The following is a 25,071-nucleotide window of genomic DNA, read 5'->3' as shown; positions in this document are numbered from 1 at the left end:
GCTTCTAGCATTTTTCAAGTCCATAGAAAAAGAAAATATTTCCATAGCATACTAGGGTAATGAACAAGGCTGTCTGCAGCCCCAGGACTGGAGGGACCAATAACCCTGCACATCTATAACCCAATTACTAGTTGGGAATACTGCCCTAAAGAGGACCTTGCAATTTGCATCTAGAGACTTGTATGTTTAGAATGGTCATGGCAGCATTTGTTTTAGTAGAAATATAAAAATTAAACTAATGTACATATCAATTGGTAGTAGAATGAACAAATAAGTTACAGTATATGTATACAACAGAATAAATATGATACAAGTGTCAACAAAGATGAATCTCAAGAGCATAATATTGAGTAAAGAATCAAGTCACCAAAAATGTGTGCTATATGATTACGAAAACCAAAATCAAAACTAAAGCATGATTTTAGCACAACGTACATTTGTATTGCTATGGGTTGAAATGCGTCCCCCCAAAGTTTCTATGTTAAAGTCATAACCCCCAGTACTTCAGATTGTGACCTAACTGGAAATAGAGTCACTGCAGATTTAATTAGTTAAGACAAGGTCATACTGGAGTAGAGTGGGTCCCTAATCCCACATGGCTGGTATCTCTATAAAAAGAGAAAATTTGGAAGCAGTCACACCTAGAAAGAGAAAGTTGTGTGAACATGGAAGGAGAGATAGGGTGATGCATCTACAAGCCCCAGAATGCCAAAGTTTCCAGCAAACCCCCAGAAGCTGGGGAGAGCCATGGAACATATTCTTCCTCACAGCCCTTGGAAGGAATCAACTCTGCTGGCACCTTGGTCTTAGACTCCTAGGCTCCAGAACTGTGAGACAATAAATTTCTGTTGTTTCAGCCAACCAGTTTGCAGTACTTTGTTACAGCATAATATATATAATTATTATATATAATACGTAATTACATATCTTGTATTATATAAATATGTATATGTTTAATATATGTATACATAATAAACATATATCACATATGATATATATTATATATCTAATATAAATATAGTAATATTATCTACCTTATAATAAATAATACATGCAATTTAAAATATATATGTAAATATGTAATTAAGTACATAATTTTAATATATAATTTTAAATCTCTGATATATTTGATGACCGTTTTTTTCATCCAATGTACTTCAGAACCTTATTATGAGTAACAAGTTGTTCATAACTGATTTTAAAAAACTGGTGATGTTATAGGAAACTTTGCTCTACACCACAAGAGAAAAAGTTGGAAAGTAATACAGATGTCTATGTAATTGAGATAATTATATCTATCTCAAAGGATTGTTTGAAGATTAAATCAGTTAATGTAAGTAAAATACTCAGAAAATTGCCTGAAGGTCATGATGATTGTAATGATTATTAGAACAAAAACACAAAATATATTTTTATCTAACCCAAAAAATCCAATACCAATTTCATATCATATAGTATACAATTCACATTAAAATTTACCCAATTGTGAAAGGATGTCCTTTGAGCCTTTTTTTTTTTCAGAGGGGAAGAGTTTGAATACTTTTGAATGCCTTTCAATAACCTTTCAGTACTTCTTTGTCTCTGACACAAAAAGGTGTTTCAAGCTCACCTTCTACCTTCCACATGCTATATCTGGAATCAGTTATTGTTCCATGAAGTTCTGGCTCCTCTTCCTGGGAAAAGTAGTTAGAAACCAAGATAGGGGCACTAAATTGGCCTATTGCTGCTGGAATGCCGTAACTTTGGGGTCCTTTTTGTGGACAGAACTATAAAAATATTTTTTTAAGTCCTGACTGAGTTCCATTCCCAGCCATCCTGAAGTAGCTAGTATTGGACTTAACCCTTTACCTTAAACAACTGTAAAACTGGACAAAATATATGATATAACTGCTTTTAAGCTTTGGACAACAAACAGCATCCATTTGTGATTCCATGAGACAAGGGAAAAGCCTGAAGTGAGCTTTCTGCCCAAGGGCACTTTCCTAATGCAGACAGCAGAATTTTTCTGGCCAGAGGAAGCAACGTGTAGTGCCTGCCAAAGAGAATGCATAAATCTTCATATAATATAATGAAACTCTACTGAATAAAGATGAATGAACTTTGATAAGGAGCCAAAAATAAAAGAACATATATCCAGGATTCCATTCCTATGAAGATCTAGAACAGGCAACACTAATCTACGCTTAAATAAATGAGAAACAAACTATATCATATGCTACATTTCCATATGTACTAAGGTTCATTTCTAAATTCTCCATTCTATTCCATTGGTTCCTGTGCCCATAACAGACTATACTTGCAATCACCTTATAGACCGCTTTAAGCTCGGGTAGAGCTATTTGTCTCCCAAACCACCATTGCTCTTCTTTTTCAATATTTTCCTAGCTCTTCTTGATGTTTATATCCCCATATAAACTGTAGAATCAACTTCTCCAGTTCAATAAAAAGTTATTGGCATTTTATTGATACCTTATATTTATATATTAACCTGGAAAGACTGACATCTTTATAAGAAAAAGAGGTATCTTTATATTCAAATCCATTTATGTGCTTTTTAGAAGTGTTTTAACATGTTCCTCATATAGATTTTTGCATACTTATTTTTAAGCATTTATTTTATTTTTTGCTATTATAAGTTGTTTTTCCTATTATATCTTCTAAGGAGTTATTGTTTGTATATAAGAAGACTACAGAATTTGTGTATTCATTATAGCATCTTGCTAACTTACTGATTTCTTTTTTAATTATAAATTCTCTTAGAATCTTGACATATACAGTCATATCATCTCAAATAAAGATGGTTTATCTTCTTTTCTTCCACTTCTTATATTTTTAACAATTTTATCTTACCTGATTTCTTTGTTGGATACTACTAATACAGTGGTTCTCAACTGAGTGTAATTTTGTATCCCAAGGAATATCTGGAATTATCTGGAGACATTTGCGGTTGAGAAACGCTATTCTAACACAGTATAGTATTAAACAGTAGTGAAAATACCGAATGTCCTTATCTTATTCCTGACTCCATGGGAATGCCTCTTGTGCTTCTCCATTAAGTAGAAATTCTGATCTCACTGCTGTTCCTACTATTTTTGAAAGTTTTTTTTTTCCTTTTCTCTGGAACAAGATAAGTGCCATCGGGATTATCTGAAACTAGAAAGTTTAGTAGAATTGCCCAGTGAAACTCTCTGGGTCCATGTGAAGTAAATGTTATTTTCCCTTAGACATGCTATCTCTGGGAAGGAGAACTGTAGGGGAACAACTGGGAGCAACTTATGATTTTCAACATTTAAAAACATAATTTTAGTTTAAAAAATGTGACCTGGAGTTTTCCTAGACCCATTAATTCAAGAATATGTGTATGTGTTTATACATGTATATATGCAAATATACGTATGCCATTTAACTCTTTACAGAACTAGTGTGACCAGTGTATGCACTGGTAGATAGATATGTGTCTTCTGTGATTCATGAGTGCTAGCTAGGAGAGTTTCCTCATTTAGGATAATGTACAACTAACCTGTTCATTTATGCCTAAAATGTAATCCAGGAAACTCAAGTGTCTCTAGTATTTTCCCATCAGTGGACTACCCCTTTACAATCACCAAACGTAGCCAGATTCATTATCCAGTTTGACTAGAGGAAGTCTGATCTTTTCACCAAGCGTTTCTGAGAATCCTTTAGATGTCTATCTATATCAAACTGTTTTTCTAAAGATGACACATATTTTTAAAGGTAAAAAATTTTAAACTCCATGAGTCTATTCCAGCTATTATTAATGTAACTCAACCATTGTAGTCATTGCTATGAAAACATTTAAAAACCTTGAATTAATTTCATCTAAATTTTGTATATTACAATGAATACTGATAGGATGAAGGCAATGGGATATCAAAATGTCTGCTAAGTTATCAAAGAAAGATTTGATTGTGCTTAAAAGAGTTTATGTTTTAAAACATTTTCATATTAACTGTTTTAATTGTTGGACATGGCAAGTTATACGTGAGAACTCCACACAGAACGAACGAGTATCCTATTTTTAAACCGGGCTGTACAGCTAAGTGTTTTCATCAGTTTTTTAAAGCATGATATGTACTTTGCAATAAATATTTTCAATGATTTTTCAGTAGTCATGTACTGCAAAAGTTAGTAGAGAATATTGATGTGCAACAATAATATGAATGCATAATAGATGTTATTCTGTTTTATTTTCGAACTTCTTTCTTTGGCAGTTATTTGCCATATCTTCATAACGATGCAATAGCATGAGCCCAGAAAAATCTCCATCTACATTTCATGTATTATTCATATTAATTTAAAAAGCAACTAGCTTTCAAAGGGTTAGCTCCAGAGAACAAAATTTTATGGTCACCTTTAAATTACAGTAACATGGCCAGGAACTAAGGACTTTAGTTGTATTAAACACAACCTAAAGCAAATTCAAATCGATGTTTGATAAATGTCTCGTTTTCTCAGTAAAAGGCTTTTCTAAATCTCTCATGATATCCTAGAATGCAGACGGGTTACTATGCCTGACTTCAAAATGGATAAAGGGTTGCCAACGTCCTTTTATAATTTTCCTCTGAACATCCAAAAAAGGGATAAAATCCTAACCCAGTAATAGTTTTAAGTGACCAAAATATATAACAAATCACTAAACTGCAACTATTTAACTTACTTTGAGAGAGACTATTTTGAAAAGTGTACCATATAAAATCATGTTTTAAGGAATCTTCCTCACCTTAAATGGTATGTGAACATTGAATTGGTAATATTTCAATTGGTTGCATCCTGTTTTGCTAAAGCAAATAGCTAGCTGGAGGTTTAAACATATGTTGTGCACATACGTTAGAGTCACTGAATGAATACTTGCTTATTAATGGATGAAGACATTTTGGGGTGTGATGTTTGGTTATGAGTTTAAAAACTGGCACTAATATACCATTTATAACTCTTCATTGCAGATGATAGAAAACTTCAGCAAAGGAGAAGCCTTAAGCCAAAGAACAGGGCCAGCTTTAAGAGGCTTGATTTGGTTTCAAACATTTTTTTTTTCAAACAATATTTTTGATAATGTTTCTCTTTCTGTGTGGTCTGGGCTTTTTTTTTTTTTTCTTTTCTATTTTTCTTTCTTTCTCTCTTTTTTTTTTCTTTTCCTTTCTTTTGTTGCTTTTTTTGGTGCTGGCCCCATTCTGACAAAGGTTTTGCCTCATGCTGCCAAGATGTCAGAAGGGACAGCCCTTCACTTTTGTTGGATTTTATTCATCAGAAGTGAGTCGGTGAGTCCAAATGCACACAAGCTGAGGGTATTACGCAGAGACATAATAGAAAGCAGAAGACTTTGGGAGCCCTTAAAGAAGCTAGGCAGCCACGAAATAACAATAACCCAGAACAAACAGGGCAGGTAGCAAGCTCTCTGAACTGGCAGGTGTATCTAAAGAAGGTGAGGGGTGCGTGTTTTGAATTTGCTTTAGGTTGTGCTTAATACAGCTAAAGTCCTTAGCTCCTGGTTATGTTAATATAATTTAAAGGTGACCATAAAATTTTGTTCTCCTCTTAAGTGTTGAAAGAAAGAAAAAGGAAAGAAATCTTAAAAAAAAGAGGAAAATATCTTTAAATTCCTTAATTGTATCTGTTCTGGCAATCCAGTGATCACTTCTGCATGGAATACTGGTGATTTTCTTCTTTTCATGTACTTGTACTTTCCAAATGCTACATAATGTGTATGTCTTATGTCTACTTATACTTTCAGAAAAAATACTTAAAACCTTGAAAATAATATTTAGAGTTCAAAAAATTTTTACTTTGTGTCTCAGACTCTGGGAGGCGCTAATTTATCTTTAGTAGTTCTGCTGTTTTATTTTATAGACTGTTCCATCTTTTATTGTTTTCAGATGGTTTAAGAGCACTGTACCACCTGTGGGTGAGAGAGCTTATTATTCCATAATCTCCTCGACATTGGGAATATTAATATGTTAACAAAATACTTTTTACAAAATACTAAGAGATTCGAAAAAAACATACAGTGATGTTGAGAAGCATTCAGCAGTAGCAGCTGAAACATCTTTGCCAGGGGTGGAACTGGGGGAATAGGTTTGGTAGATATCACCGGAAGTGCTCTGGCATAGAACAAATGGGAGAACTGATTTCACCTCTACATCTAAGAAAAACTTCTAGGGTTCTTTGGTCTTGATTTTTTTTCCCAATAGTGCTTAATAGCATTTCTTGTGACTACAGCACTCAACGGCACTCCAAAAAAATAACGCATACCTGGAAGCCTCAGTTTAGACATGCAGCATCATTGAGCATCACACATTACATTTTGAGAACATATATCTGGACAAAAGTTTAGTATAAGAAGCTGCTGGATCAGTGTAGACAGCTGGGACCAGCACATTGTAAGAATCAAAAAAAACAATCCTGCCCAGATGACATCTATTTTCTTAGTTATGCTGGTTAAGGAATTAGTTTTCAGCAAGGAAAAATTAATAATCATCAAGTAATTAATAATTAATTGTTACATAATTAGCCTTCTCTATATGCATATATGAGCAATGTGCTATACTTTTCCATATGTTTTTACATTCGATGCCTACAAGACACTTTTTCATCCCTGTGTAAGGAAACTGAGACCCAGAGTGTTTAAAGTTCCCTATGGTCACAGGTAGTGAATTGGAATTTGGGGTAACAGATTTCTCTCCTTCTTTCTCCCTCTCCCTCATCATTGTAGGCAGTAAAGCAAAATATTAAGAGCATGAACTCTGGACTCACAATGCAGGGGTCTCAATTTTTTTTCCAGTGTTTGTTATCTTTATAAATCTGGGCAACATACTTAACTCTCTATGGTTTGGTGTCCTCACCTATGAAATGCAGATAATAACAGGACCTTTTGTATTGATTATACTAAAGGCAAAACAAGACAGTACTAATGAATATAGAACACTAGTATTTACTAAATAATAAAATACAAGCTTATTTTAGGATATTATACTAAGGGCATTTATTTTTCTCATTTAAAAATTATAAAAACACTTCAAGGCAGGTGCAATTATTATTAACATTTTAGAGATGGAAAAAAAAAGAGAGAGATCATGCAAATAGCCCAAGATTGTACCACTGGCAAGTGGTTAGCCAGGATTTAAACCCATACAGTCTAAGTCAGAATCCTCTATACTAACCACTGAGTTCCATCTGCCTGAGGTCAAAAGACCTACTCTTTTTTTTTTTTAAGCCCTGTTCTTTTCACCCTATTCCATTGCTTTGTATTGGTATACTGCTTTCACTTGCCCAAGTATTCCATTATGTGTCTCACTTAATTTTTAAGATGTTTTATTAATTATTATATTTTCCCACATCTTATAGATAAACTGAGACTCAGTTAAATTAAATACTTTCCCTGCTAACCTAGTTCAAAAGTGGCAGAATCGAAGTCTTCTGACCCTACAAAATGACATCCCTGGCCTCACAGCCTCATGTTCAAACGTCTGCTGAGGCTTCACCTGCTTGCTCACAGGAAAAACTCCTGGCTTCTTCAAAGGGAATCAGCCTGAGTGGGAAATAGATCGGAAGAGACAGACTGACATGCAACACAAGGCAGACTGTGACTAAACACAGAATCTATCATTTGTTCTGTCTTTCAAATGCCCCCTGGAATTTATTGCATTATAGTAGTCTAATTGATTTTTACACTGAATGGTTGAGTTTTATGACTGGCCAATCACACAAAATAAAGGATGAATTTTGGAGAGACGAAGAGAAAATGGTCAGAGAGAATTTTTTAAAGAGAGAAAAACCCCCCATCTTTCAGAAGGTGGAAGAAGCATTATTTGACCTTTACTACCTTTTTATTAGAATAACCAGTGGAGATGGCTCCCGTTTAGGAAAACATTAATACAGGTGGATGTTACCCAGGCCCTCCTCTACAGCCCACAAGATATAAGGACAAGACTTTCGGCCACTTCTTTTATCTCTGCAATGCCGATACCTTGAATGGTTCTTATCACACAGTAGACACCTAAACAATTATTAAATAATTGTTAATTAATTAGTCTGAAAACTGTGCACACCTTCACTGATTGTCCTGTGGTTAGTGAAGATTTCCAAATACCAGTGCCTTCCTGTTGTTGAATTGGGAGACTAGGGTTTGCTCTAACTGATGGATTATGTATTCACTGATAAACCAAAACCACATAGAACAACTCCCTAAATGTCTGTTTTCATTACTTTACTGTTATGAAATTTTGCTTAAGGCATTTACGTTCTCTGTGTCTCAGTTTCCCACTTTATAAGATACTAAATATTTTTATGTAGATTAAATATGAATAAACATATTATAAAAAGAAGATAATGATAGCACCACTTCGTAGAGTGATTCTGTGATTCTGACTATTAAATAAGCTAAAACAGGTAGAAGCGTTTAGATCATTGACTGGCAGATAGTAAGCACTCAATCCATGTTAATTATAATATTATGATCATCAGTACGCACGGAAAACAAAGGAATGTATCAGTTAAATTGAACTTTTAACATGAAGATATTAAAAAGCAAAGATTCATTTATCTGAAAACATTGGGGTCCAGATATGGATTTGACGCCATGGATATTATTTTGTCTTATCCTTTGTCCCACATGTGTCCTAGAGTATTTTCTCCTCAAGGAGATATAAACTTTTGCTATATTTTCTGCATGTTTAGCATGGTACCTTATAAGTAGATATTCAGTACCTACTTCCTATTTAGCCCCTTAAGCAGAACATGAATCTAAAGTTAAGTGATCAGAGAGACAACATTTTGACTATCCTAAACGGCAGCTAGCACCACATTAGGCACATGGTAGGTTTTCTATATATTCTGGTTCACTTACCTTCTTAAACAACTACCCCTATGTGGACTTAATAAGAATTAGCTATATTAGAAAATGAAAGAGATCTAAAAACATGTTTACATTAAGTAATCAAAAGAATCTGGTTCTAATGAAGCTCTACTAACTGTCAGTGGCCATACTGATGGAAGTATGAAGGGAAAGAAAGTGAGCAGCCATCAGCTGCTTACTGCTAACTAGAAATTAGCATCCGTGGTCACTTTGGTAGTCAGAGGGAAAAGAAAAAACATCAGAGCTGAGGAGAGCAATGGGCACAAGACAAGCTGTGAAAGATGAAATGTACAGTGGCAATTGTGTCTTCCTTCAACTTAGAGTCAGTAACACAGGATTCCCATTACTCTATGCCATGATGTTAATGAGAGTCAATATTAATGAACCAAAAGCGCTTGAACATCCAGACTTTGCAACCTAAAAACAACTGGTAACTCACAGTTCATGCAGTTCATTTGGAAGGAGAGGTGGTGAGGAATACTTACTCTATGTTATAAGAGTCTTGAGCAAAAACAAAAAAAAAGCTGGTTTTCTAAAGCCATAGATACCTACACGTTTAATTTCAGCAGGTGCTGAACCTAACAGCATGTGAGATGCTACATATTTCGGGGTCCATTAATGTAGTATATCCCAAACTATCTATTGTGAAGGATCTTTTTTTTTCTGTGTGTATGTGTATGTGTGTGTATTTCATCCTTAATCCAACATGGGCCTATATGTTATTCAACTGTCCGTGACTTGTTCATAGCTTGCATCGATGCAACTCACTATGCAGTACCCAAAGTAATCTGCACCCAGATCAATGAGACAAGTGTGAGGATCATACATTTGGATATCCAGGCAATGCCAAATTGTTAGAAAAATTTCTAAATTCTTTATCTCAGTTTCTGTCATCTCATCTCAGTAAGTAACAAAGAATTTGTGTATAAGCATTCGTTGGGGAGCATACTTTCAGTGTGCTCAGAACCTCCAAGCCATAACCCTGACAGGAGAACTGTATGATAGAAGATGAAACAGAGAAAGTCAGAAATGTTTACAGCTAAATTACCATGAATGAAACAGTGAAAAACAAACTATAGAAAATCCTGTGGGTAAAAGATAAAAACTCCAGTCTTTGGGTAATAAGGAACCTCAAGTTTATGAAAGCAACAAAAAAAAAGGCTGATGTTCGTGATTTAAGCTAAGGAAATTGTGCCATAAGTAAGCACACTGAAAGACACAGGTCACCCATTTATTTATATACAAACATATTTTGGGGGTCCATTCTGTGCAGAGCATTGTCTAATTGCTAGGAGAGCTATAAAGAAGCACAATACTTAGTGGTGGTCCTCAAGGAACTTCAAATAGAAATGAACCATAGAATATATATAAATGAACATTTGAATAATAATATGAACTAAACATTAATATTACATTAATCAAAAATATAAATTCAATTGACATTCAATATGTCTTTCAAGATTACTGTTAGACATTTCAGGGTGAGATTGAGAGAGGAAGCATAATCAAAGGAGCAGAAATGTGTGTAAAATGACTGGCAGATCATAGTGATAATTACAGTAATCATTATTTATTGAAAGAATATTATATGTTAAAAATACTTATATATAGGTACTGTTCTAAATACTTTAGAAGCATGATCTTATTTAATATTACAATATTACAGGAGAAAGATAAGTGTTATCAGCCTCATTTGATGCTGAAAGAAGATAAGTAACTTGTTCAGGGCCACACAGTTAATAAATAACAGACAGGAATTGAACCCAGGTCTGTTTGAACCCAACTGAAACACCTCTGCTAAATAATGACTGGTATAATGTTCCATTTAGAAAGGTTAGCTCTAGGCTATTATCATTAGCTATTAGCTATCATGTCCTTATGTGCCTTATAAACTGTGGGGTGCTATACAAATGTTAGCTCTTATTGTCATTATGTCTGTGAAAAAAATTTTCACAGGAATCAAAATATATATTCTTACTGAAGATAAAAAGAATTGAAATGATAATTCTAAGAGCATTTGTATTTTTATATTTATATGCAAATATGAGTAGTTATATATGTAAAATGAAAACCTAACAACAATTATATAATAAAATCATGGTATAAATCTTAACTCAAATAAAAATGGAAAGTCAAAGAACCTAATCACACTTTCCTTTTCTTTTGACTTTTTAACAGTTAGAATCCATCTTAAACATTATTCAAATATTTATCTCTCACATAATAGAAGTCTGGGAGTTGATTTCTACTCCCAGAATGGTACTGTGGTTCCATATCTATTGCAGATCTATCAGTCCCCAAGGTCCTCATGGTCCAAGACAGCTGCTAGAACTCCAGCCATCATGTATGAATTCCAGGAAGCACAAGGACCTCAGTCAGCTTCTTTTTAAATGCTTCCCAAAGCCCTACCCATTATATTCACTTTCATTTCATTTGATAAGCTAGGAACACAGACTCACATTGCTAAAAGGAGATGAGAAATGTGTTTTAGGTGAGCATAGTGCTGTCCTGAATAAAATCAGGATAAGTAAGGAGAGGAAAACTGATACTGGTAAGCAACTAGCATTTTCTAGTTCTCTATTTCATGGAGAGAGGAACAGCATTATAATAACGTAGCCAGGCTCAGGTGGACACAGGTGTATTTACAATCTACATATTTGTCAGAATTTGGACAGCAATGTTGTTCCCATTTAAATTTTGGGTGTGATACAAAGTGAGGAAGTCAAATTAACAAAGGATGGTATTCATAGGAATATGGTTTGCCCTTCTAATTATGTCTACATAAAAATAAAAAAGATTAGCACAGGCTTATTATTCCCTGAGTGACTGAAAGCTTTTTGTGCTGCCCTTCATCCCATGAGAAAAATTAATAAGATTATCTGATGCACCGAACTGCATGCCTTCGTAACAGGAATACTTTAATTATTAAGACAGCAACATTTTAGTTATATAGGAAGATTTTTGTCAGGAAAGGAGAGGAATTTATTTGTAATTTACAAAGATGAAAAGAAGAGGTGGCAAATTTATCAGTCAAAGGCCTAGAGGAAGAAGCTGTTGTCCATGTCAGGGAAAATGATTTGAGGCTTTGAAATAGTGCCTGTGAGTTGTTGAAAAGCATTTTGTATTAGAAATGGTTTGAGAGGTGGATAGTCCAAGATCTATGGCAAAGACTTTCTCTGAACTGTCACAAATACTAGAGAAGAAACAGCCATTGTGTGCAACGACAAACATACTGAAAGATCAAAACAGTTTTAGAGGGAACACTATCCACCAACAACAGGTGATTTACACTGTTGTATATCAAAGGGAAAAACAAAACTGTTGAAATGCTAAGAAAAAAAGATATAGAAAGAACTTGTCCTTTGACTCCTCTTTTATTCATTATTATTCTTGTTAAATATTTAGGAAAATAGGACTGTATTACCTATTGCCATAAAAATCTAGAAACTGTATTTGCATTTTTGAAAAAAATGGGAAAGGAGTAAAATAATACGTGAAAAGGTTAAAAATTATTAAGGTGTAAAATAGGTAGATTCATCACAGAAAGTGCTAGGTTAGAGTGGCAATAAGGAGGCAATTTAAAAATAGTAAGAGCATATAATTATTTCTAGGAAAATGAGTGGGCCAATCAAACATTCATTTTAAATTTTGTCTCTTTAATGGTTAAAGTACTATTTTTGAAGGACTGTCTTCTACTTAAAGATAAACTAGACATAAAAGATAAAATTGCAACATCATTCAATGTATTTAAATGTGCAATACATTGCAAAAATTATTTAAAATTTCCTCCTACCAAATAAAACACAAAAGCGAAAGGAGCTGAGACTTTATACATGGCATTCTTAATGAGCAAATTATTTAAAAAAGTGTCTAAATTTGTTAGAGAAGGTAATCTAGAGGATGTGACCACTGGTTGACCTTTGGTCTGGACCAGGGCAATTGGAGTTCCTCACCCCCTCCCCTATTCTTGGAATGTAAGTTCTGTCTACTGTTCCCATGATGGGAGCTGTTCCAAGGACACAGCCTTGAGAAAGCAATGTGTCATTGAGACCATCTGGACGGTATAAGTGACTGAATCCAAGTAAGGCCTCTATATCAACTTTTAAGATTCTGGCAGGTAGATCCAGAAACCTACTTGTCTTGCAGCTGTCTCTGTGTAAGTTTCCTTCCTTATTAAACTTGCCACCTATCAAGGTGAAAAGGTCTCCCTCTTTCTTCAGTCTCTCCTTGCTCTGTGTGTACAGGGACCAATTTGCAAGCCAACAAAGGTTAGTTGTCACAATTCTATATAGATAAGAACATATTAAAAATATTTACTTGCTAAAATTTAACATAAATTAGCATTGTTTTTAAATATGGTGTTAACTTTAAGAAGAAAGACTTTTATGGAATGGGGATAAAATGTAAAGTCCAACAAAAAATACCATAAGTCCAAGCCATCTTAAAAGATGCAGCACGGGGGCTTCCCTGGTGGCGCAGTGGTTGAGGGTCCGCCTGCCGATGCGGGGGACGCGGGCTCGTGCCCTGGTCCGGGAGGATCCCGCATGCCGCGGAGCGGCTGGGCCCGTGGGCCATGGCTGCTGGGCCTGCGCGTCCGGAGCCTGTGCTCCGCGGCGGGAGAGGCCACGGCAGTGAGGGGCCCGCGTACCGCAAAAAAAAAAAAAAAAAAAAAAAAAGATGCAGCACGTAATGTCTGGGATGACTTTAAAACAGCTGGGAGATTTTTAAAAAGAAAAGAAACATAGATAAATATGAGAGAAAAAGAAGACCAAAATAAGTATTAAAGTTAAAACAATTGTGAAAGCAGAGTATTCTATTAGCTAGTGAAAGTAGGACATTGTATAATGGAATCTGAAAGGTATTTGGAAATTAATGAATGGTATTATGAGCCAACATGTCCTATCCTGAATTCTAAATCTTCTACAAAGAAGATAGCAACCACTGAGGTTCAATTTAGAAGTAAATTAAAGAATAAGGTCAAAGTTCAAATACCAATGAACTTGGTGGTGTCAAGTTCATTGTAAAAGAACTTGATTCATATGTAAAGGTTACTCAGGCTAAGGTGCCCAGGGTCACCCAAGAAAAAATGACAGGTTGTTTTCTTCCCTTGTTGAGGAGAGGAAGATCTTTTGTTTGTTAGCCTTATTTAGTGATTTTGAGATGTAAATCTTTATGTGAGTAATCTCAAGATAATAGTTCAAACATATTCATCATCAACTAAAATTTTTTTATTTTCAGTGAAAGAAAACAGTTATGTTGAATAGCAAATTCATCTTGCTTTCGAGGGAAAAAAAAGAGTATCCACTGCAATTAACAAGTATAAAAATACTTTTAAAATAACATAAGAAAACATAGCATTATCTCTGGAAAACTATGAAAGTTTCATTTCATCAATGAAATGTAGTTAGGTGGCAGATAAGTGCTATAGAATTTTCATTATTTAAGGAAACTCTTCCTTCCTACATAAGTAAAAACAGGAGAGAAAGGTAATACACCAAAGTCTATTTTTCCAAAAGGAAAATTTAAATGCTACAGATGTTTAACCTACGTGCAAAATATCTTAAAGTTTTTTCATGGAAACATTTGGCAGTGAGAATACATTTCTGTATGATAACTGATAAACATTTGGGGAAGAAAATGAGAGAGACTATGATGGGGAAAAGATCAAAAACATCCTTCCATACTAAAATAATAAATATTTCATCCTTTTTGATGATTCAATCGAATGCTTGTTTCTCTAGCAGGCTACCAGTATTCAACTAATTATGAGAAACATCGATAGTACCCGGACTCAAACCCACTAACTCCTTTAAAGCTATAACAGGCATAACACTTTAGGCACAGTATGTTCTAACACCTGGAAGGCTTTGATATGAATATATAATCTTGGCTTCAGAATTTTTCAGATATTGTTCACATCAGGCATGCATCACTTTTGATAAAAGACAATATACTAAAACAAAAGAAAGCAAAAACGACTATAATACCTTTAATTTAAAAATTCAGACAAATTGTTGAACGTTAACAGAGAGATGGATTTGGAGAATGAGCATTGCTCAACTTGCTAGTTCTATAGTTTCAGGCAAGTCACAGCTCTCCAGCCTCAATTTTCTCATCTATAAATAGCAGCATTAGCACTCACTGACAATCTCATATGATCATTTTGTGGATCAAAAGACAAAATAAATATGAAAATAAATAAACTAAAATATATGGCTTAAAAAGGATATATTGGAATGCAGGCAATCAGAGAGAAGAGAATCTACCTGTCTCATTGTTAAATCCTCTGCAATGCTTATTATAATGCCTTACACATAGTTGGAATTTTAAAAGTAACTGTTAACTTCAATTGTTCCAGACACCCCCTTAAAGCTATGTGTCATGTGTTGCAAAAGCTGGTGCTTACTGGTATGCATTTGTCTAAAGGCCTAGAGGAGCAATAATGAACAAAGAAATCTGAGTCACAGGCCACTCTACAGCTCCGAGAAGACTTCTGTTGACTCCTCTGCAGGCCAGCTGGCTAAAGCACCATGCCATATCAGCACACAGGGATCCTATCTGGGCCCATGTCTCACTCTGGATAAATCAGGGTTGACTAGGAGGAAAACTTCCTGAAAAGCTTAAGCCATGCATAAGTGAATACCTGTTCATAAAGTGTGTCTTCTCTGAAGAAATCCTACAACTGTAGAATGTAGCTTTCATGTTATTTTAGGCATGCAAATGAGGGTGACTCAGGAATTGTTAGGGAAAAAAAGCATCCTGTGCCACAGTGGTTCTAATACTGTAATTTCTAGGATACAAGGACTCCATAAAATGTGGTAACAGAGCTCCAAAAACCAGGCCCAGCGACTTTTAAAAGCCTAATGAAAATTGGACAATTGCTATTCAACACTTTTATTACATGTTCAGTAATATGTGGCCCTGAAATGTATATATGGAGAATTAAATAGCTTAATATATGAGATCAAAGGGGGAAATGTCAAAAGGAAAAAGGTTAGGAACCGTTGGACCAGACACTATTTCTAATAGCTAAAAATTCAGTCTTCAATTAAAAATGTGGAAAAGAGTAAAGCTCTTATTACATTATTTAACAGTAGCTGATAAAGACTTCTGGTTCCCTTGAGACAGTGAAGAAGAAAGCTTAGTAAAAAATTATGTCACACAAACCCAGAAAATTCCCCTTGTATTTAGGTTAGATGTCCCAAGACAGCTCAAAATTCAACTGCTTATCCAGGCACAGCTCTGCAGCTGGTAGTTCCACACCAGTTACTTGCAATACACAGATTGTCACTCGAATTTATGACTAAGGGGAGGCATTTACCTCAATTGAACTAAAGGAATCTGTGGGCAGGAGATTTTTTGGACTTTAACCATTTGTCTCCTTGTCTTTAAGGACGTGGTCATTCTAAAGGGATGGAGCAGATTGCCAAGGACGCTCTGAAGCAGATGCCTGAGGAAACTTGATCTACTAAGATTTACCAGGTAGCTCCATATGCAAATACATCCAATACAATGAAATTATTTTAATAAGGTTAAAATGTAAATTGTGAGTCAGATATGTAATATCTGCAATATGCAGCTTTACTTTTTAAAACTGAATTAAACTTTGCTCTCAAATTTCCATCCATCTAAAATGGTTAACTTCTACTATTTCATTCTTGTCTACCTAGTCCAACCCAGTTATGTTTTAGCCATACTCAGGTAGTATTGTTTTAGAGAGTGTCCATATGGCTGTTTAATCACTTCTTGAAGAATAGTGTCTCAGAGTTTCTTCTCTTTCTTCCTAGCCTGGCCCTTCACTCTGGCAAAGATCTGAGTTTAGGAATGTGTGCAGAGAATGGGTTTGCCCACGTTCCAGGGAAGGAGCACACATCAGGTGCTTCCTGGTCTCATTGAGGTGTCTCTTCCTGACTGAGCTGAGCCTGTTTACTGAACACTCTGCCCTGGCACCTGCTGAGTCAAAAACTAATCCTGCCTGCACTTTGGGTTATTGTGCTAACTAACACTTACTACTGATGGTAGAGGAGACTGCCAAAGTCTACAGTCTTGGGAGGTCCCTAGAGTCTGTAGGCTTTTTATATTTACCTCTTTGTGGAAACAGTTTATCACCAATGACTGTCAATATCTTAGACTATTGTTAATGGAAATTCTGGAGAAATATCCAAGAATTCACATACACCTGTAAGAAATCATTCAGAGGGACCATTTGTACATTTTTTCATAGTTTTCCTCAGGAATAAAACTTTTGCAAAACTATAGTATAATATGATAAACAGTATATTGCTATGAATATAATCCACCAATCTCACTGAGTTCCCCAGTTTTACTTGTATTCCACATGTGTGTAAACATTAAGTTCTATACAATTTTATCATCTGTGTAGGTTCATGTATCCACCCCCAGAGTCAAGATGCTGAACAGTTCCAATATAAGGGTCCCTTATGCTGTCCCGTTAGGTACCACACCCATTTCTGTCTCACCCACGCCTCCCTACCTTTAGCACTGTGCGACCTCAAATCTGTCCTCCATTTCTAAAATTTATTATTTCAGAAATGTTATAAAGATGAAATCAAACATTAGGTGACATTCTGGGTGCTTTTTGGTTTTATTTTTATCTTTTTTTTTTTTTTAGTTTTTGTTTCTTTGCTTTTTTTTGCTCAGCATCATTCCTTGGAGAGCAATTCGAATTGTTACATGCACCAGCATTTCATTATTTTTCACTCCTGAGTAGTATACCATCATATGTATATACCGTCATTTGTTTAACCAGTCACATCAGGACATCTGGGCTAATTGCAGTTTTTGATTATTACTAACACTTTGATTATTACTAACACACACAAAGTATTTGTGTCAACATAAGTTTTCATTTTTTCTGGGATTAATGATAAGGAGTACAATTTGTGGCTGTTACTGTATTTTCATATTTAGGTTTTTCTTAAGAAATTGTCTTAAGTATTTTCAAAAGTAACTATACTATTTTACATTCCCAACAGCAGTGTGTAATTCAATTTTCCCATATCCTCACCAGCATTTGGAGTTGTAGCTGTTTTACATTTTAGACATTTGGAAGGTATGTACACATGGCTTACTGCGGTAACTTACATTTGCCTAATTTAACTTACATTTAACTTACATTTAACTTACATTTGCCTAATGATTAATGATAACTTACATTTAACTTACATTTGCCTAATGATTAATGATAATGAACATCTTTCCACATGTTTATTTTCCATCTATGTATCTTCTGCAGTGAAATATATTCATGTATTTTTTCCATTTATAGTTGGATGGTTTTATTTTTACTGTTGAGTTTTGAAAGTGTTTTTATATTCGAGATACTAGTCCTTTGTCAGAGATGTGGTTCTCCTACTCTGTGGCTGCCATTCATTCTCTTCACATGGGCTTTCACATAGCAAGGTTTTTAATTTTGTTAGGATCCAATTTACTGACTTTTTATTTATGGCTCATGGTTTTGGTGTTATGTCCAATGTTTTTTCTAAATTTTTACAGGTTTACATTTTAAATCTATATTCCATTTTGACATAATTTTTGTATAAGGTGTGAGATTTTGGCTTTTTGAACCATAGATGTCCAATTGCTCCAGAACCATTGGTTGAAAAGTTGATCCTTCTGGCACTTAATTGCTTTTGCAATTTATCAGAATCAGTTGGGCATATTTCAGTGGTCAATTTCTAGTTTCTCCCTTCTGTTCCACTGATCTGTGTGTCTAGCCTCCTGCCAATGCTATACCATTTTGATCACTTCAAGTACATATGAAGCTTTAATTAGCAATGCAAGTAATTGTTCTCACTTTATTATTTGCCAAGATTGTTGTTCTGACTATCTTATGGCCTGTGCCTTTCCATGCGCATTTTAGAATAAGTCTGTCTATGTCTTTAAAAAATATTTGCAGGGAATTTGATAGGAATTGTTTGAAACCCATAAATGACTTTGGTGAGAACTGACATCTTTACTATGTTCAGTGTTCAATCCATTAAACACGTACATCTCTCCGTTTATGATCTTTTATTAGTACCTTATAATTTTCAAAAAACAGATTCTGTACATGTTTTGTTAAGTGTATTACCTAAGTACTGCATTCTGTGGAGAAACTATAAATTTGTATTGTGTTTTTAATTTTGGTTTCTTCATGTTTATTATTAGGATACAGAAATGTATATGTATTAATTGTGTAATCTGTGACCTTGCTGAACTCACTTAACAATTTCAGGAGCTTTTGGTAGAGGCTTCCTAGTTCTCCTTCCTTTTCTAATAGGAACTGTGATTATAGTATAACCTTCTTCTTGAACGGCTGATAGCAAAAAGGTCCAAAAATGAGGCTGGATTCTTTAGTTTTACCTTGTTAAGGCTTGGAGTCATAAAAATTTTTAGTTTAATGCAGAGCGGGATGCGGGATGACAGAGCAGGATGACAACTCAGAATAATTAGTGGATTACTGAAAATGAAAATACTTTGGTTTAATAAATTCCTATTATCTCTGTGACACACTAATGGGTCTTGCAGTAACATTTTCCGTTCATCCTTATTAACTGAAATGTGCAAGACAAACAAGAATGGAGACTGCATTTAGACTTTATTTTTATGACACAAGCTAGACTTATCAGAAACTTCAGAACTGAATCACACTGATTTCTCATATAATCATGCAAGATTGTGAGCAGACTGACCAGGGTAGTATGTAGGTTGACTGATCGTGTATTTCTCCCAAGATAAATTGACAATGGAAGAAGCACTAGAAGCACGTTTTCTAGATGAAAGATTGGCAAATTTTCTGTAAGGATTCAGAAAGTGAATATTTTAGAGTCATGGGCCCTACTGTTTCTGTGAAAACTACTTAGCTCTGCCACTACAGCACAACAGAAATCACAGACAATATATAAATGAATGGCTAGGGCTGTGTGTCAATATAACTTCATTTATAGGCACTGAAATTTGGATTTCATATAATTTCCACATGCCATGAACATTATTATTCTTTTGATTTTTCAACCATTTAAAAATTTCAAAATCACTCAACTCCTAAGCTGTACAAAAACAGATGGTGGGCTGAATTTGACCTATGGGCCCTAGCCTGCCAACCCTTGGTCTAGAGCCATAAGACACTGAGTCTCCCTGAGAATCCTTAACACTGTATTGCAAAAAAAAAAGCAATGAATCTTCTGTTAGTACTCTAGCCAATATTTTTTCATCTCATTAAAATACAAAGGCACGTGTATATGAAAAAAACAAAAACATGTCTCTTACTAGTTAAAATATTTTGTTAACTCACTGCATAAGAATATTGTGTATATCAAGGGACACTGCAATTCAGTCATAATGGTTTTATCATTTTTACACTATTTTAGTGATTCTTTCCTTTTAAATTCTGAAAATAATAAGCTACATAATTTTTTGATAAGAAACAGGCAACAAAATTAGATTTTGCTTTAATAAAGAGTGGCTGTTCCAGGGCTTCCCTGGTGGCACAGTGGTTGAGAGTCCGCCTGCCGATGCAGGGGACACGGGTCCGTGGCCCGGTCTGGGAAGATCCCACATGCCACGGAGCGGCTGGGCCTGTGAGCCATGGCCGCTGAGCCTGCGCGTCCGGAGCCTGTGCTCCGCAACAGGAGAGGCCACAACAGTGAGAGGCCCGCGTACCGCAAAAAAAAAAAAGAATGTTTGTTCCAGCAATCTCAATAAAACACAGATGTTCAGTAATCTGCTTCCTTGACAAGTACACCTTTCTCTTTAGTGAAACCAAGCAGAATCTGTTAAACCAATTTTTCCATAATGTACTTCTGAAATTTAGAGTGTTTAGTTTTAATTGGTAAACCTATCTAGTGATTACTGTGTGTTAGACACTGTGCTAGGTTCTTGAATTCAAAGAGGAAGAGGAAGTGATTTCTGCTTTTACCATAATGTGCCAACCTAATTATTTGTTATAGTTATGAATACATATAACCAGAAATACAAAGGCTCACAGTCAGAAGCAGATATAATAGAAAACGGAGATAAGGTAAAGAAAGTGGAAGAGGGATCATGAAAGTAATGCCCATGCAGAACTGTGAAGAAGGAATAAATATTCTTCAGAATGAACTAGAGGAAGATCCCTTCAGGCATAGAAAACTGATGGACCAAGCCCTGGAACTGGGCCACCTGATGTCCTCAGGGAATACAGAGGATAGACATAAGTGTGCTGGTTTAACATCTTCAAATTTCAAAATCCAAGTCCATTCAAAATTTTAGTACACAAGGTTTAAAAGTATTTTCAGAAATATTCAGGATAAATTTCTCCTTTCTCTTAAGAACACACATAGTAGCACTGGTAGCTCAGGGTAGCTATAAGTAAAGTCAAGTAGACTGACTCTCTAAGTGAAAGTCATCCTGCATTCCAGTACTTCAAGAAATCTCAGCACTGGTAAAAAGACTCAATTAGTATATAAAATTTAAAATAATAGTGTTCACAGGTGTTGGTTTCACTGGGCTTCTGGATTTGATTTGGAGGTATTAAATTAGCTTAAGCTCAGGAGGAGAATGCAAGACTGAGGCACTAAATACAAGTACCCACTTAGACTTCAAAAATGTCAACAAAGATATAAAATATGGTCTTTGTTAGTAAACTGTCAGCAGAAAACAGTTACATATTGCTTCAGTTGGAAAGAAAGAAAATTCTAGGAGGAAACAAAACAGTTTTCTAGAAGGTAAATATATTCAACTAGCATAGTATGGTCTTAACAGTGAGTAAACCTGGGCTGGAATCCAGATCTACAACTAATAAATGTGATAAGCAACAAGCATGATACTTAGTTTCTCTGCACCTTCCTTATCTGCAGAAACACCTACCTCATAAACATGTTGTACAAATTAAACGGGATTGTGTTTATAAAATAATTAGCACAGGCAATGTGGTCAAGATGGTGGAGAAGGAAGACCCTGAGCTCACCTCCTCCCACAGGCACACCAAAATTACAACTATTTACAGAGCAACTATTGATAAGAACAATCTTAAGACAAGTAGAAGAGATTTGCTAGGACTAAAGATATAAGAAGGAACCATAACGAGATGGGTTGGAGGGGCAGAGACAAGATACAACAAAGACCCACACACTTGAGTAGGCAACCAACAAACAGGAGGATCATCACAATTACAGAGGTTTTCCCCGAAGAGTCAGGGGTCCAAGCTCCGCACCAGGCTCCCCGGACCTGGGGTCCTGAACAAGGAAGATGAACCCCCAGAATGTCTGACTTTGAAGGCCAACAGGGCTTGCATACGGCAGAGCTGAAGGGCTATAGGAAACAGAGACTCCACCCTTAAAGGGCACATGAAAATCTCACGTGCTTCAAGACCCAATGCAAGGGCAATAATTTGAGAGGAACCTGGGTCAGACCTACTTGCTGATCTTGGAGAGCCCTCCAGAGAGGCAGCAGGCAACTGGAACTCCACCTAAGGATACAGACTCTGGCAGCAGCCATTTGGGGTAGCTTGTTCTACCATAAAAACATTGGTAATGGTAACCACCATTTTGGAGTACTCCCTCTAGTGAATGAGCACAAAGGGATTACCCACACACCAGCTGGTTGGCACCACTCCTGGGACATGCCAATCCAAGAAGCCAGCCATGCGGGGACCCAGCCCTGCCCACCGGTGGGTCAGCAACAGCTATAGGCCCAGCCATGAGCTGCTCAGCCAGCTGCCCCAGAACCTAGCCCTGCATATCAGTGGGCTGCCACCAACTCCAGGATCCCCAGACCCCAGAGCCAGCCATGCTGGAATACAGCCCCACATGCCAGTAGGCTGGCACCAGCCCCCAGATACTCAGGAACCAGCCCCATCCACCAGCAGGCCAAGACCAGCCCCTGGACCAATGACCAGTGCTGGGACTTCCTGGCACCTGCTGCCAGATATGCTGGGAGCCCCACCCACCAATAGCTGGCAGCCTTCCTACAAGGCAGGGCCTGGCAGCCAACTAGGGTGGGGGCCAGCCTTGACAACCAGCCCACCCACAGTATCAGCCCTAATACAATAGAAGAGCCCATGCAACCTGCACGGGGGCACCCCTAGAGCATATAGTTCTGGTGACCAGAGAGGAGTATGCTGTGGGGACCCACAGGACATCTCTTACATAAGGCCACTTCTTCAAGATCATGAAACATAACCAATCCACCAAATACATAAAAATAAAAACAGAATTAGGCAAAATGAAACAACAGAAGAATATGTTCCAAATGAAGGAACAAGATAACCCCAGAAGAAAAACTAAGCGAAGTGGAGATAAAGCAAAGCTACCCTATAAAAAATTCAAGTAATGATAATAAAGATGCTCAAGAAATTCAGGAAAAGAATGAATGAAGAGAGTGAAAAGTTTAACAAAGAGTTAACAAGAAGAACCAAACAGAGCTGGAGAATACCACACTGGAAAAAAAAGTTTACATCAACAACAAAAGGCATCAACAATAGATTAGATGGTACAGAGAAACAAATCAGTGAACTGGAAGACAGAGTAGTGAAAATCACCCAAGTGGAACAGAAAAAGGAAAAAATAATTTTTTAAATGAGGACAGCTTAAGATACCTCTGAGACAACATCAAGCATACTAACTTCTGCACCTTTTCCAAAAGGTGAAAGAGAGAAAGGTGCAGAAAAATTATTTGAAAACATAATAGCTGAAAACTTCCCTAACCTGGGAAAGGAAATAGACATCCAGGCTAGGAAACACAGAAAGTCCCAAACAAGATCAACCCAAAGAGATCCACAACAAGACACACTGTAATTAAAATGGCAAAAATTGAAGAGAGAATCTTAGAAGCAGCAAGGGACAAGTAAGTAGTTACATAAAAGGGAACTCCCAAAAAACAATCAGCTGACTTTTGAGTGGAAACACTTCAGGCCAGAAAGGAGTGGCATGACATATGCCACTGTGATAAAGTAAAAACCTACCAACCAAGAACCCAGCAAGGCTATCATTCAAATTCAAAGGAGAGATAAACTTTTACAGAGAAGCAAAACCTAAAAGACTTTGACACCACTAAACTGGCTTTATATGAAGTGTTACAAGAACTTGTCTAAGTGGAAAAGGAAAGACCATAACAAGAAATACAAACATTAGAAAAATCTCATTGGTAAAGGCAAGTATATAGTAAAGTAGTAGATCAACAACTATATATGAAGCCGGTAAGAAGGTTAAAAGACAAAAGCAGTAAAATTATCTATACCCACAATAGTTAAGAGATTTAAAAAACAGAAAGATGCAAAATATAAAGTCTAAAACATTAAAAGGAGAGCCACTATGGAAAACAGTATGAAGGTTCCTCAAAAAATTAAACTAGAAGTACCATACAATTCAGCAATTCCACTTGAGTATTTTTTCAAAGAAAACAAAAATACTAATTTGAAAAGATATACGCATCCTTATGTTCATTGCACCATTCCTTACAATAGCCAAGATATGGGAGCAACCAAAACGACCATCAGTAAATGAACAGATAAAGAAAAATTGTATATATATATATATGGTATATTACTCAGCCATAAAAAAGAATGAAGTATTGCCATTTGCGACAACATGGATGGACCTAGAGGGTATCATCCTAAGTGAAACAGTCAAACAGAGAAAGAAAAATACCATGATTCACTTATATGTGGAACCTAAAAAACAAAACAAATGAATAAACATAACAAAACAGAAATAGACTCCTAGATACAGAGAACAGACAGGGGGTTGTCAGAGGGAAGGGGGTGGTGAGGGGATGAGTGAAATAGATGAAGAAGATTAAAAGGTATGAACTTCCAGTTACGAAATAAATGAGTCATGGGGATGAAATGTACATCATAGGGAATACAGTCATTGATATTGTAAGAGATTTGAATGGTGACAGATGATAACTAGATTTTTTGTGGTGAACATTCTGTAATGTATAGAAATATTGAACCACTGCCTTGTGTACCTGGAACTAACATAGTATTGTCAGTCAAGTATACTTCAATAAAAATAAATAAATAAAAATAAAAATAAAATAAAATATTTAGTTCAGTAGGTTTTCAGTAAATGGCATTTACAACCACATAATTCCCTAAAGTTGGACATCCCAGAAAAATCCAGGATTAACTAGTTCTGAAGAAGAGCTCAGGCTCTTTGGCCTCCTATAAGCCATGTAGGATTGAAATGAAAACAGCATATATTCTCAGCTAATTA

This window comes from Orcinus orca, chromosome 7, assembly GCF_937001465.1.
Source record: "Orcinus orca chromosome 7, mOrcOrc1.1, whole genome shotgun sequence".
Taxonomy (NCBI): Eukaryota; Metazoa; Chordata; class Mammalia; order Artiodactyla; family Delphinidae; genus Orcinus; species Orcinus orca.
Note: the sequence above shows the minus strand (reverse complement) of the source record.